A 15,545-nucleotide genomic window follows, 5' to 3' on the forward strand; every position below is an offset into this window, starting at 1 on the left:
CTTTTGTGACACTATTCACTTTGCGTCTTGTTCCCGTTGCCACTTTGTTGGCACAACCTCACTTTTCGTGTTCGGATTTGATTCCTGTTTTGCATGCATCCACGATATTTAAATTCCATACTATGTGTATTTTTACTTTTGTAGAAAAGCATGCTAGTTGTGTACTTTCTTCCTTAGGGGTGTGGATGCACACTTCTTTGGAATTTTTCTTTCTTTTGGAGTCATTTGTGTAATTACTATAAGTAATTATTTTTCATCTTAGGGACCATTTTGCAATTTAATTTGAAAGATATTTTTTTAAAAAGGACCTTTTTACAATTTTTAAAAAGTGTGACAAGTGTCACAGTCTCATTAATCCACTTGTTGACATTTGTAGGAAGACAATTTGATACCTTAGATGATGACATGTAGAGGGTGGAGATTGTTTGATAGATCTTAGCCATGTTCGATCGATCACAGAATAGGTTCGATCGATCGAACCCTCTCAAATTCAAAAAAAAAAATATATTTCCAGCTCATTAAAAGTTATCTCATTGTGCAATCATTGGAAAAGCCCTTATGTACGAGCCTAGACCATTGGGTATTACATTTGAGCTACCTATATAAAGAATATGAGCCACTTTTACATATAGTTTTTGATAGTCTTGGATACAATTTTTAGAAAGGAAGAAAAGAGAAGAGGAGGCTAGAGACATTCTTGAGAGGTTTTCCATCTTCCTCAAGAAGAAGAGCACTTCTACCATGGAGATAGGCCTTGAGGGTTGGAGGACACCATTCATGAGTGGCTAGACATCTTCTTGGGGCTAGAGTTAGCCCTAAACATGCTTTCTTTACCTTGATTTATGTATTTTTTAGGGGATTTGTGTTGTAATACATATTTTGACATATTTATATACATAGATCTTGTTTATTCAATGATTTGTGTGGTTTAATTCTTCCAATTGATGATTTCATTCTATCCATATGTCTATGTATGCTAGGATAGGTGTTCATGTGTTTATCTCTATCTCTTGTGTTGTTAATGCATGTCTATGTGTGTTGATGCTATAGATCTAGAGATTGTCAAGACATAGTGCTTAACAGAATGCTCTTGTGGTTTATTTGATGGTTCATACTCATTTCTTGATGGATTGTGCCTCTCCCTTAGTCTAATTAGTTTAATTTCCATGTCATTAGCTTAGATGTAGTGTAAGTACCTTAGTTGTTAAATGAGAGGACAATCCATGTTTGTTGTTTGATGTTCCATACTTATGAATGCAAGTAGTATATTTCTCTAATTTTGTGATGTGTTTGGATTATGAACTTAAAGGAATGATTAATGGCTTAGTTTAATATATTGTGCTATTCATTGTGTTGTTTAGACAATATGCCTTCCCCTCATTAATTGTGAATTAAGTGTAGAGAAAGGTGATGCTTAGTGGTGATCTCTAAATCCCAAGATCTCTCTCTCTTGTTTTCTCTATCCTTTAATTACTTGTTTTATATTGATCTTGTTTAATCTTAATTATAGTTTAATTAACCAAACAGCCTACCTTTAATCACTCGACCTGCTAACCCTAAGCATTGTTTCCGTTACTAGTAGCCCTTTAATCCCTTGGGACGATCCCTACTCATCCTTGCTATATTTTTAGTTAAAGGTAGTAGTGGCATTTATAAATGTAAAACTTGGCTACATTGCACATTCACTATCTTTTGCACATCTTTAGACGTTGGTGCGACGACACACCAGTTAAGAAGGCAATGCTACTAGTGGATCAACAAGCTTGGAATATTGAGGTGGATGGCTCTCCAATGCATAGACTTTTAAGTAAACTTAAGAATGTGAAAAAAGCAATTAAAAGGTGGAATAAGAATATCTTTGGGGATATTGGTGACAAGGTCCTTAAGTCTACTTTAAAGCTAGAATCAATTTAGGACTATTTATTGCAGAATCCTTCAGATATACTGCTTGATGAAGAACAATAGGCCAAAGTTTATGAAGCGGCTCTTGCAGACCAAGAAATCCTTTAAGCTTAAAAAATCAAGACTTACTTGGTTGAGGGATAATGATAGGTGCACTTCCTATTTTCACCAAAAGCTGAAACAACATAAATATTTCAATGTTATACTCAAAATGGAGAATAAGGAAGGGGTGGTTTCAATTGACCCAAAGGTTATTAGTGACTAGTTCGTAGATGGCGTGTGTCGTGGGGTGCACCAAATTGCAAGGTGTGTGATGAAATGTGGCAAGTTTAAATTTATAGAATGCCACTACCATTACTAACTATTAATGTAGCAAGAGTGAGTAGGGATTGTCTCAAGGGAAAAGAACAGTATTTTGGGATCAATGTTGGATTAGTAGGTCAAATGATCAAAAGAGGGGTTTGTTAGTTGAATTATACTACAATTTAAGCTAAAATAATGCAATGTAAATTAACTAAACAAATGTGGTGTACCAAATGAGAGAGGATTCTTGGGACATAGAGTTCACCACTAAGAATTGCCTTCCTAGACATTCAATATTTAATGGATTAGGGGGATTATGTGTTGTAAAAGAAAGTGTGTGCCATTAATTGAAATATTAAACATGGAAGGTCAAGTAAGCATACATTATCTAGTCAATCTAGTGAATAACACAACATATCAAATTAAGTCATTAATCCTTCCATAAGCCCACAATTAATGTACACTCAAGAATTAAAGAAATATACTACTTGTATTCATAAGCATGGAACATCAAACAACAAGAATGGATTGTCCACTTATCTAGGAAATTAAAGCAATTACACTATAACTATACTAATAACATGGAAAGTAAACTAATTAAACTAAGGAGGTAGCACAATCCATCAAGAAATAAGTATGAATCATCAAATAAACCATAAGAGTAATCTATTTAAGCATCATGCCTTGACCATTACTAAATTTATAATATCAACACATATAGACATGTACCAATGTCACAAAATCTAGAGGAAAACACATGAACATTCATCCTAGCATACATAGACATATGGATAGTATTAAATGATTAATTGGAAGTATTAAACTACATAAATTATGTTGAAACAAGATTTATATATAAGAGGTCAAAACAAGAATTACAACACAAATCCCCATTAATTACAAAACATCAAAGTCGAGGGGGTATGTTTAGGGCTATCTCTAGCCCCAAGAGAATGATTTAGCCACTCATTAATGTTGTCATCCAACCCTCAAGGACTATCTCTATGGTAAAATTCATCCTCCTCCCTTGGTGTTCTTGGTAGAAACTCTAGATGAATGGAAGAACTTGTCTAAAAATGTATGTTTCTCTCTCTAATCTCTAGCTAATTCTTTCTCTAACTAACCAACCTCCTACAAAAAATGGCCAAATTCGTTATGTAGGTAACTCAAATATCACACCCAATGGTTAGACCTCGTGCACTAGGACCTCCAAATGATTGCACCACGAGCATACCTTCAATTCGACTTGAAATCTATTTTTCAAGCAATTTGAGGCAATTCGATCGATCACATGGTTACTCTGATTGATCAAAGTATGGCGGTGCACTTTTTGGATAAGGACAAGGCTGAAATATTTTTGGGAAAAGGACAAAAGTGGTTGGTGAGGATAAGATCAAAAGGTTCGATCGATCGGATAAAAGGTTGGATTGATCGAATAGGAAATTTTCCTAAGGATGAGGACAAAGGGCTTGATCCATAATGGCAGGGTTAGAACGATCACAGTGTGATCAATCATAGCTTGGTCCAATCGATCGTAGAAGGCTTTTTCACCACTTTGCTTCCACTTTACTCCTTTCTTCCACTAGACTTGAGATTGTTTCTTTTAATGCTCTAATTTAACTGAATTGACTTATTTTAGAGATAAGTGCCTGAAAAGGGAAATAACATAAAATTAGACTAAAATGAAAAAATAAGATAGAATAAGGTCCTAGAACATTCAAGATTAAGGGGTTTAAATGCGCACTTTTCAGTGCTTATCACACCTTCAAACTTAAATATTGCTAGTCCCTAGCAATGGACTACAAAGAAAAACAAGAAATCAACAGCTATACAAGAATGAACTAGAAAGCAATAAATGGATAATACCATTTTCGTAGGGAACACGATTGCATTTAGCACATGCAACAAGCCTTTTAAACCCCTAGGTTACCCCTAATGGACGAGCGAAGTCTCGTGAGGGTTTCCAAAAATAATGCCCATAAACATTAAGCTTTTTCTCACTAAAGAGGCACCAATATTCAAAACAAGTATTGGGAGAAAACTACCTCAAGTATGCAATTGTTCAACCATTTCCAAGCAATTTCTCAAAATTTCAACATCAAGCAAGCATGTATGGTCCTTCTGTGAAACCCCTCGATTCTAGAGCCACGGGTGATCAAGTCCGAGCACAAATCCGAGGGATACCAAACAATTAAGTATATAAACAAGCATAGAGTACAAGAAGAATTAAGAATAAATAAATAAGAGGAAAGGAAAATATTAATAATAATAATAACTTCTTAAATGACTTATTAAATAATCCTCCAAATGACAATATCCAAAATATATCTGATAACACTACAACTCGGGAATCCATCATGTGGACCCCCAACCATAATCCAACTGAAACTAAATAATGAAAAATAAATGAAACCAAAACAAAAGCATAAGGAAGACTCCTACATCAAATCGAAAGAGTGATGATAGACTATCTCTGCTCAGCACAAACAACCTCTAAGTCTAGAACTGTCGAACACTTGAAAAACTAATAGTGGGTCAGGCCCACGAACAAGTTCTAATCTACTACATCCCAAACAGAGACCCGATATACATACACATCCTAATCAATTCAACAATAACTATATAGTTCGTATAAATATATATACACTAAAGGAACTTCACTAGAATATAGGGTTGTCTCAACCTGAATAGAAGGCAACTTGCAAAACGCACATATTGTGGGCATGAGTACCTAGACCTACCAGGGTACACAACTACACTATATCGAGCTTCACATACCTGGCAATATATGTGCCCTAACCACTGATCCTGAGGCTCAAGTTCATATCATGGCACATAATTATATATATAAAATCCATCCTATCCAATTATAATTAATCCTCTATAAGTCATTCAACTTGTTCAGCTGACCTGACTTGAATATAAGTAGGACTTAATATTTTAGTTAATCCATTCCCTTATACAAAATATGTAGAACTTAACTGATAAGTTAATCCATCCCTAGAATGCCACCATCCCATACTGGTGCATTTCATCACACAATCCATAATTGATGAAAATAAATATAATATTACATCAATTATATCCAGAGATGAGCATAATATAAATCAGTCATGTATATGATCATAGTATGCTACCACTATGAGATTAAATCATATATATACTACATTAAATTGCTAAATTAAATTTAAGCAATTATATTCTCCATTAACAACATGCAACGCCATTTAAAATTTCTGATTGTTCAATACCTTAACATATTAATTATAATCGTGCATTTCATAACCTCTATGAATTTATTTTAACAATTTAAAATAATTAAAACAAATCCAAACAACTATTAACATGAACAGTAAGAATCCCCAAATCCTATGACATATTGGTCGACCGAATCCTTCCTTCGGTCGGCCGAAAGGCCAAGATCGGTCGGCTGAAACAGCACTGCTTATCGTCTTCTTCTCTGAGTTCTTCTTCAAACCTCCATTGTTGGAGATTCAAAGTTCTGATTCCTCTTCCCAGAATGTCCCAATACCCAATCTTCATCATATGAACATATTTTAAACAATCCAGAACACAAATCATGCATCAATTTATCAAATCATAAAAAAAAATATACAAACCCATTACATACATATTTACATTGTAACTTCAGACTTTAAACATGTAAAATGTTTGTTTTAATCCAATTAATTCTCCTGGAATTGATCTAAGTCTGTATAAAACACAAGTCAAAGAGGAAGAGAAGAAATAGAACTTGCCTTTGGATTTTTAGATTTAAAACCCCAAATCTCCTCCTTCCTTTCTTCTCTAAATCCGACGACCCCTTTGGTTGCCTTGGCGAACTTCTGCTGCTTCTAGTATAGCCTAAGAACAGCCCCTTAGATCCCTTCTTGGTTTAACCCTTCTTTCTTGTCAAACCTTCTCTTTTTTCCCTCTCAAACCCCTCTATTTTCCTATATCCCCTAGTGTCTGCGTGAATAGGGTTTTCAACCCTTTCACAGACATACAACTTATATAAATATACTAATATCTTATAATCCTTTTCCCTTCCTAATTCTAATTACTTTAAATTAATTAAATGAAAAAGAAAAATAAATCTACTATATATACATGTATACTTAAATATGATAATATGTAATTTAGTTTAAACAATATTATATTATATATATATATATATATATATATATATATATATATAATTATATACATATATGAATCCACCAAATAATAGTATTTAATTAAATTAAATACCCCTAATAAACATACAATTAAAACAACTATTAAACACTTAATTAATAAAGTATTTAAACATACAATTAAAATAACCATTAAACACTTAATTAATAAAGCATTTAAACATACAATTAAAATAACCATTAAACACTTAATTAATATTACATTTAAACATACAACTTAGAACCATTAAAATTAATACAATAGTGAATTCAAATAAAAATAATACAGCAATTAAACATTTAATTAATACAACATTTAAAACATACCATTAATACAACAATTAAACATCTAATTAATATAACAATTAATTCAAATAAAAACACATTTACAAATGGCCACGAAATCAAATAATCAAGTAATTCAATTAAAATACGATAAAATAATTAAATACATACATCTAATTAATACAACATTTAAAATATACCATTAATACAACAATTAAACATCTAATTAATATAAAAATTAATTAAAATAAAAACAAATTTACAAATGGCCACGAAATCAAATAATCAAGTAATTCAATTAAAATGCGATAAAATAATAAAATAAATATTGTGACTATCCTTTTAAAATTAGGGGTATTACATTCTTCCCCCCTAACAAAAGGAATTTCGTCCTCGAAATTCACCCTTACCTTCTTCCATTATTTCTGGAAAGTGTGAACGAACGACATCCTCTCGTTCCCACGTGGACTCAGCCTCATTGTGGTGACTCCACTGGACACGCATTAACGGTATGACCTTGTTGCGAATAATTTGGTCCCGACAGTCTACAATACGACACGGTGGTCCACATATGTTGCATCTGGCTGTAACTCAATCTCACCAACATCTATATGCTGATAACGATCCTTATCGCGCAAAATTTTTCGTAACATGGAAACATGAAACATATTATGGACACGATCTAAATTGTCCGGAAGTGCTAAGCAATAAGCTACTGCTCCAATTCGATTCGTAATCATGAAAGGACCGACAAAATGTGGTGACAATTTCCCTTTCTTCCTAAAGCGCATTACTCCTTTCATAGGAGATACTTTGAGGAAAACCTGATCTCCCACTTGAAACTCCAAAGTATGAGTATGATGATCTGCATAACTCTTCTGCTTACTCTGGGTAGTGCGCATGCGATCCCTAATAAGAGCAATCTTTTCCGAGGTATCCTTAATGAATTCGGGACCCAAAAGTCTACTCTCTCCAACCTCTATCCAACAAATAGGAGATCGACACGGTCGGCCATATAACGCTTTAAACAATGCCATACCAATAGTCTTCTAAAAAACTATTGTTATATGCAAACTCCACATGTAGCAAATAGTCCTCCCAATGACCCTTAAAGTCAAGGACACAAGAACGAAGCATATCCTCCATGATCTAATTAACCCTCTCGGTCTGTCCATCTGTCTGAGGATGATAAGTAGTGCGAAGATGTAACTCTGTACCCAAAGCCTGCTGAAAAATCTTCCAAAACCCTAACACAAAGCTCAAATCCCTATCCGATATAATAGATAACGGAATGCTATACAACTTCACAATCTATGTAATGTAAAGTCTCGCCAGCTATTCTGAAGTAAAATCAGTGTGAATAGGCAAGAAATTAGCTGATTTAGTCAACCTATCAATAATGACCCAGATGGAATTATGATCCTTAAACGAATTAGGCAATCCCTCCATAAAATCCATAGAAATACTCTCCCACTTCCACTCCAGTATAGGTAGTGATTGTAGGGATCCTGGCGGCCTCTGATTATCGATCTTGACCATTTGACAAGTAGTACACTTAAAGACAAATATAGCAATGTCGTTTTTCATCCTTACCCACCAAAATTGCCATTTCATATCCTGATACATTTTGTCTCCTCCTGGATGAACAGAAAACTCAGAACGGTGAGTCTCATTCATCACATCCTTCCTCAACTCATCAGCAGAAGGTACTACTAATTGCCCCTTGTATCTCAAGCCTCCATTAGTCCTAACATGATAGAATGGAACATCCCTAAAAGCTATCTCTGCAACTTTGTCAATACACTGCTGATAAGTGAGTTATGCCTTCAAAACCTTGTGAATGATAGAAGGTGTAACTACCATGTATGCCATAAAAGCATCAGATGACTCATCAACTGTCTTCAAAGCATTCCACTCAGTAGTGAATAAAGTAGAAAGACTCGCATAGGGTCGGCGACTGAGTGCATCTGCCACCAAACTCTAACCATTGGCGTTGTCTCATATTCAGCTCCTACTGAGTGAACAGATACTACAAACTCTTGTGATCACTAAATAGTCTGAAGAACTCTCTTAACATATAATGCCTCCAAATACGTAAGGCAAAGACCACAGCTACCAACTCCAAATTATGCATCAGATAATTAAGCTCATGAGGCTTAAGCTTACGAGATCCATACGAAATTGGTCGTTCCTCCTACATTAAAACACACCCAAACCCTGTAAAGAAGCATCTGTGTAAACTAGATATTCTATCCCACTCTATGGAGTAGACAAAACCGGTGCAGAAGTTAACTTGTGCTTTAGCTCTTCAAAAGCTTTCTGACAGTGCTCATCCTATACGAACTATACACCTTTCTTAGTCAAATGAGTGAGTGGTCCCGTTATCTTTGAGAACCCTTGAATGAACCTACGATAGTATCTTACCAATCTAAGAAAACTCTGAATATCCGTAGGTGAAGTAGGCTATCCCCACTCTACCACTGCTGAAACCTTGGCTGGATCTACCGATATCCCATTTTCTGACATTACATGACCCAAAAACTTCACTTTCCGCTGCCAAAACTCACACTTCTCAAATTTAGCATACAGCTGGTGTTCATGAAGCATCTGTAATACTAAGCTAAGATGTCTAGCATAATCGTCCTCTGTCTTAGAATAGATCAAAATATCATCAATGAAGACAATGACAAACTGATCTAAGTAAGCCTTGAAGACTCTGTTCATTAAATCCATGAAGACTGCTGGTGCATTAGTTAATCTAAAAGGCATGATGCGAAACTCATAAGAACCATATCTAGTGAAAAACACTGTCCTAGGAACATCCTGCTCCCTAACCCGAAGTTGATGATATCCAGAACGTAAATTAATCTTAAATAAATAAGTAGCTCCCTTCAATTGATCGAAAAAATCATCAATCCTGGGCAAAGGATACTTGTTACGAATAGTAACCTTGTTCAACTCCCTGTAATCTATACACAAGCGAAGTGAACCATCCTTCTTCTTTACAAACAAAACTGATGCTCCCCATTGTGAAGTACTCCTTCGAATAAAATCTTGACTAGGTAATTGCTTAATCTGATCCCTCAGCTCTCGCATCTCCACTGGTGCCATCCTGTATGGTGCCCTAGCAATAGGCACAGTACCTAAAGCTAAGTCAATCACAAACTCTATCTCTTGACTAGGTGGCAACCCTGGAATCTCTTGAAAAACATCTGAAAATTCTTGTACAACTGGTATGCTATCCAGTGACATAGTAATCTCTTCTTTGGTCTCCTCCTCTACATAGAACAAATAAGTACTAGAAACCCCATTAGAACGTGGCATAGCGACCAGGTATCGTGAAAATAATAGACCTATCATAACAATTTACTTGGGCATGGTAATGAGACAACCAGTCCATCTCGAGTATCACATCATAAGAATGCATGTCCAAGACCAATAGATTGGCTAGAAATCTAAGTCTACCAATATCTAGTGTTACAGGCCCATCACTCTCATATAAAATGGCAGTATTGCCTAAAGGTGTAGAAATACCTTGAGGTCTATGGTACACTCGCGTCGTCATCCTAGATAATGTAACAAAAGTACTAGACAAGAATGAATGTGTAGCACCCGTATCAAATAAAACACAACCATGTGTACTATGAATAAGAAACATACCCTCAACAGCCTGAGGTGCCTGAACACCCTTTGGCATGGGGTTACCACCTTGCCATAGTGCAACTATTGCGGTGCCTGTCCCTACAGCTGCAACAGTGCTGGTAAAGCTAGGAAGGTCTGTCCCTGAATGCGCGGAATCTATGGAGCGGGTAAAGATAATGGTGCCCTCTATCCCTACTGCACCTGTTGTCCCCGTCTAGCTCTGGGATACTACTTGGAAGTGTGTCCAAGCTCTCCACAAGTATAACAAGTACCCCTAAAAGTACCAAACGGCCTCCTCTGCTAGTCAGCCTATGGCTGATCTCGTCCTACCTATGGTCCCCCATTCTGCTGCCTTTGAATAGGTACCCTATCTTTGTGAGCATCTGAACCACCCTTATGCTTCTTCCAAGACTGTTGTCCCTGGAATCTACCCTTATCATTGTGTCGATGTCCATTGGCATTCCCTTTCTCAGTTGGCTGATTAGCAGAGTATCTGTCACCCGCTTCTCACCCCTAGCCTGCCTGAAGTCTACAGTCAACTGATATTGCTGTAGAGCGGCGTCTACCACCTGAGCATAAGCAGTGTAAGCTGGACTACCTGTAATACATCACTTAATAGACCATATAAGCCTTTTAATGAAGTTATTACGTTTCTTCTCCTCAGTATTCACCTCCTCCAGAGCAAATAGCGATAAGCGTGTGAACTACTGCTCATACTCTACCACTGTCATGTTCCCTTGCTATAGATTAAGGAACTCTGTCTTCATAGCTATCCTGACTGCATATGGAAAGTACTTCTCATCAAAACGAGCACTAAACTAATCAATGAAGTCTTCTCCTCCGCGATGGTAATTGACTCCCACCACTGGAGTGCATCTCCGACAAGCTTGAAGGTAGCAAGCATCTACTTCTAAACCTCTGTGCACTTAACCATGCGAAGATGTCACTCGATATCCTTCTTCCACGGTGAGCTGATTTTGCATCAATAAAGCTTGAGAATTCAGGTGGGCTCCCCTTTTTAAAAGAACTCCTAGCCTTCTCCCAAGGATCAGTTTGAACCACTGGTGCTGGTATAGGTGCTTGTTGAACCTGGGGCTGATTTCGAAGCACAGCTACTGCACGTGCTTCTATAGCCCAAGTAATGAGGTTATTTATCTGAGGAGGATACTCTGGATCCCTACCCTGATTGTAGCCCCGATCCTAAGACTCCTGAGTCTGTTGTTCCTCCTCCTTCTCAATGTGAAAGTGACCATCTTCCTTGTAATGTGGTCATTTCCTTCCTTTTCTTTTTCCTCAGAATTTCATGGATGAATTTTTTTCATTGAAATTTCTTGTCTGAGTTCAGTTTCTCGTCGCTTAGTGTCGTCTCGAGTACTCGAAAATGGTTTCTGAGACTCTTTCCTTTGGATTGACAACTTTCTTTGAGGACCGAGTCATTTCCATATTTTTTGTTTTTCGATACTATTCACTTTTCGTCCTTTTCCTTGTTTTGTCATTTTCCATATTCTGTCTTTTCCCCGTTTGTCACTTTGTTCGCGTAACCTCACTCCTTGTGTTCAGAGTTGATTTTTAACTTCACGTGTCTTCATTCTAAGTGGTTTCTATGAAATACGTATATTTACTTTTGCAAGAAAGTACTCTGGTTGCTCCCGGTGTCCATAGGGGCATGGATGCAAAGTTCTTTGAAATTATTTTCTTTTCTTAGGGTGTTTTTCGTAAATATATTTTGAAGATATTTTATTTCAGGGGTTTTTTAGAAAATATTTTTGGATGATATTTTAATTCTGGGGCATTAGTGCAATTAACCCTTTTTGGAGGGTCCATTTTGCAATTAATAAAAGTTATTGTAAAATACTTCGTCAGGAGCCTGGATCCTCGTACGGGATTCATTTTCACTTTTCGTCAACTCGTAAATTCTTAGAATTTCCTTCTGGTCGCTTTTCTTCAGTTTTAGGGTTTTTGGCCCCGGTTGCCGCCGAACTTGTTCGGGACATATCTCTCTGCTCGGAACTTGATTTTTGATGCTGTTTCTTCCGTTGTTCATATTTTCTCATTTTGAATCTTTTTCATTCACGAAGTTTTGCTGTTTGAGCGCGTCTGCTCAAATTTTACTTTTCTGAACCCGGCAAGACCCCGTTCGGGATACTTTTTGAGATTTTCTATAAATAGGGGGACTTAAAATAAAAAAGTCATCTTCTCCCCTCTCCATGCATGACTAGAACCTACTATGGCAGCCTAAGGGGGCTGCCACCCTTCTTCTTTCATTTGAACCTTCTTCCCTTTGTTAAAAAATCGAAGTGCCTTCGCATTTTGTGTTTGTCTTGACTACGCGCATCTTTCCCCCTTATTAGAACCCGTTTTTGGCCAAATTTTGAGTTCGGGTTTGAAGTCAAGTTGTGATTTTTATGGGACTTCTTAGAGATTCATGTAGATCGTGTTGTCCCCGACAAAACCTCGCGGTATCGTCGAAATCGGAGCACTTTTTTTTCGGCGGGCTTTTAAGATTTTCATCTCAAATCAAGGTAGGGGATGTTTTAGGGTTATATTAATGTTGTATTGATTGTTATATGAGCATATACAACTTGTGAGCATGCCTTGATCAAGTTATAGAATTTAATTTAATTATTTTCTTTGTTTAAGATTTAATTCTCATGATGCTAGGCAACTTAGAATTAAATTGTGGCATGCTAGAAATTTAGGCCTTGGTATGGTGGTTGATATATATTAAATTGGGGTTATTTGAGTAAGAATTACAAATTTTATTTAATATTTATTTTTTGTGAAAGTTTAATTCACCTAGTTGTATCAAGCATGGAATCAACTTGTAATGTGATATTAAAGTAGGCCTTGGTGAGTTCTTTAACATATATTAAATTGAAGACATTTAGATATGTTTGAAAATCTAGAGAAAATTAATTAATTAACTTAATTAATTTTATTTTTAAGTGTTGTAGTCACTTAAATTGATTTTGGGTATAATATATGTGAAGACTATGCTATGTCCCTTAACATATATTAATTTGAGTTTATTTGTGATTAATATGAAATCTAGAGACTTTTCATGTTAGGTTGAAAATCTCTTTTAATGTAGTGAAATTAATTACCTTGTGAACATATTACTAATTGGATGTAGAATTAGTACTTGGGGCCTCTTAAAATGGTAGTTGGACTTAGCAAGATATAGAATATCATTGACTTGTAAAGCTTGTTTAAATATATCTTGTGTAGGTATATAGCTTGTTAGAATACTACAATTGTTTACCTTGAAAGCTTGTTACTAAATTGAAGCTTATTTAGTACTTATGGCTTAGGATAATAATGTGACTCAATTGTTGTAAAATATTCTTGCTTTGTATGTAAATTGCATATTGAGAACATAACATGTCATATGCTATTTAGACTTGAACTCTAGGACATAGTTTGTGTGAATTCAACCTTACTTGTGCATGTAAATTGATTCCTAGACATTATTTGAGATGTATAAGTTTGGTTTAACTTATTGATTTTGCATAAGTTTTGAACTTACTGTCTTTGGAGACTTCTAAAGATTATACTCATGTGATGGCTAGGGTTTGGCCCTAGTACGGATTCGTGAGTCTCCTAAGTCATATAAAGTGCGCAATAGGTAGTACCTTGTGGGTCGTAATTACCCAGAATAACTTATACACGTGCGCACTAGGTAGTATCTTGCGGGCTAGTAACCCGGAATAACTCGATTGGTCTGCAGCCAAGGATCCTAGTCTTTCCACTATTTGATTTCGCATTTAATTTCAAGTTGTTAATCATGGATTACTTATAGCTTGAGAATTAATGCTTACTTTGGATATTTGAATCTTATTTAGTATACTTGAAACTGTATACTTGTTTTGTACATTTAGATCTCATATAGTATACTTGAACTTGTATACTTGCTCTGTGAGTTTAAATTTCATTTAGTATGCTTATGCCGTGTATACTTGTTTTAGGCGTATCTCTTTTAGCTTAGTATACTTGTGTTCGTATACTTGATTGACGAGATTTCCAAATAAAATGTATACTTGTGTACATATGCTTAGACATTGCATGACTTGTCTTAATATGGTTTAGTATACTTGGAAATGTATGCTTGTATGTTGTGTAGCATGTTTTAACAATAGTATACTTGAGCATGTATCCTTGTGTGCCGTTGTCCACTTTAAATTGCATGAGTAGCTTAGGATGATCCTTGAGTCTCACTTGACATAAACATTAGGTGGCATGAGCCCCTTTGACGTGTTTCACCCTAAGGTGATAGAATTGTAAAATGCTAAGTCGATGCATGCTCATCTCCTACGAGTAGCTTTATATTACTCACCCACGTAGTGGGGACATTTTTTAGGTACCGAGATCAAGATTCGGGATTCACGTCATGCTTGGATGATTTGTAAACTTGAAGTTCTCATTTATTGTAAATGTTGGCTTGAAATGCCATTTATAGCTTTATATGTCAAAATGTGTTAAAATGTGTAAATTTGATTCTATTTTTGTAATGTGTACATAAGTGCACTCTTTACAATGTATTTGACATGTATGAGATGAGGCCATGGGCCAATGACATCTAATTTGTATCCTATGTAACTTTTAACTTCATGAAATATTATGAATATATTAAAAAATGCCGAGTCATTGTTTCACTATACTTGCATCGGGTGTGGGAATTCCATTTTTATTCTTTTATAGGGTCTTATAAATCATGTTTGAAGTGTGGCCAAGGGTCAAATGGTAATTTGAAATCATTTGCTAATTTTGGTTTTCAAATTTCCCTTTTCTTGTTCATTTTTGCCTTTTTGCCCATTGGGGGGTTGGATTTTGCATCGGTGGTATTTTTAAGCCATGGATCATTGTAGCACATCCTAATAGGTAAGTTACGTTTGCGTGCATGGCCGTTTCCGGGCAAACCTTCTTATTTGGTGAAATGAGCCTCCTATGGACTCATTTTGAAATTTTGTTACATAATCTGATCTAGGGGCATTCTAGACCTTTCATATCAGTTTAAATTTCTTCTTTCGACATGGTCGAATAGAAAATGTGATTTTAGGGGGGATTTTTTCTTTGTGTTTTTCTAGAAAATGTCGTCTTGGTACTGAAAATCCCTCGTGAAGTTTCAGCTTCCAGTTTGCATTTTAGTAGCTTTTTGCCTCTCTTGACCAGTTCTGATCTAGGGGCATTTTAGGTATTTTATAGTGAGTTTTTTTTTTTTGAATTCTCACGCGAGTCACG

The 15,545-nt window shown here is 35.8% G+C and overlaps 1 long non-coding RNA gene across 1 annotated transcript in view; it reads left to right on the forward strand.

The window, feature by feature from the left end:
* Positions 1–14,962, forward strand: part of LOC132273464 (uncharacterized) — a 42,175-nt gene extending 27,213 nt beyond the window's left edge. The window contains exon 2 of the long non-coding RNA XR_009470119.1: positions 14,665–14,962. This is a non-coding gene — a long non-coding RNA (uncharacterized LOC132273464). The remainder of the gene's footprint in view (positions 1–14,664) is intronic.
* The last annotated feature ends 583 nt before the right edge of the window (positions 14,963–15,545 follow it).

Source organism: Cornus florida, unplaced genomic scaffold (genome assembly GCF_030987335.1).
Source record: "Cornus florida cultivar Cherokee Brave unplaced genomic scaffold, ASM3098733v1 CherokeeBrave_3.0.0_Hap2_Chr09, whole genome shotgun sequence".
NCBI lineage: Eukaryota > Viridiplantae > Streptophyta > Magnoliopsida > Cornales > Cornaceae > Cornus > Cornus florida.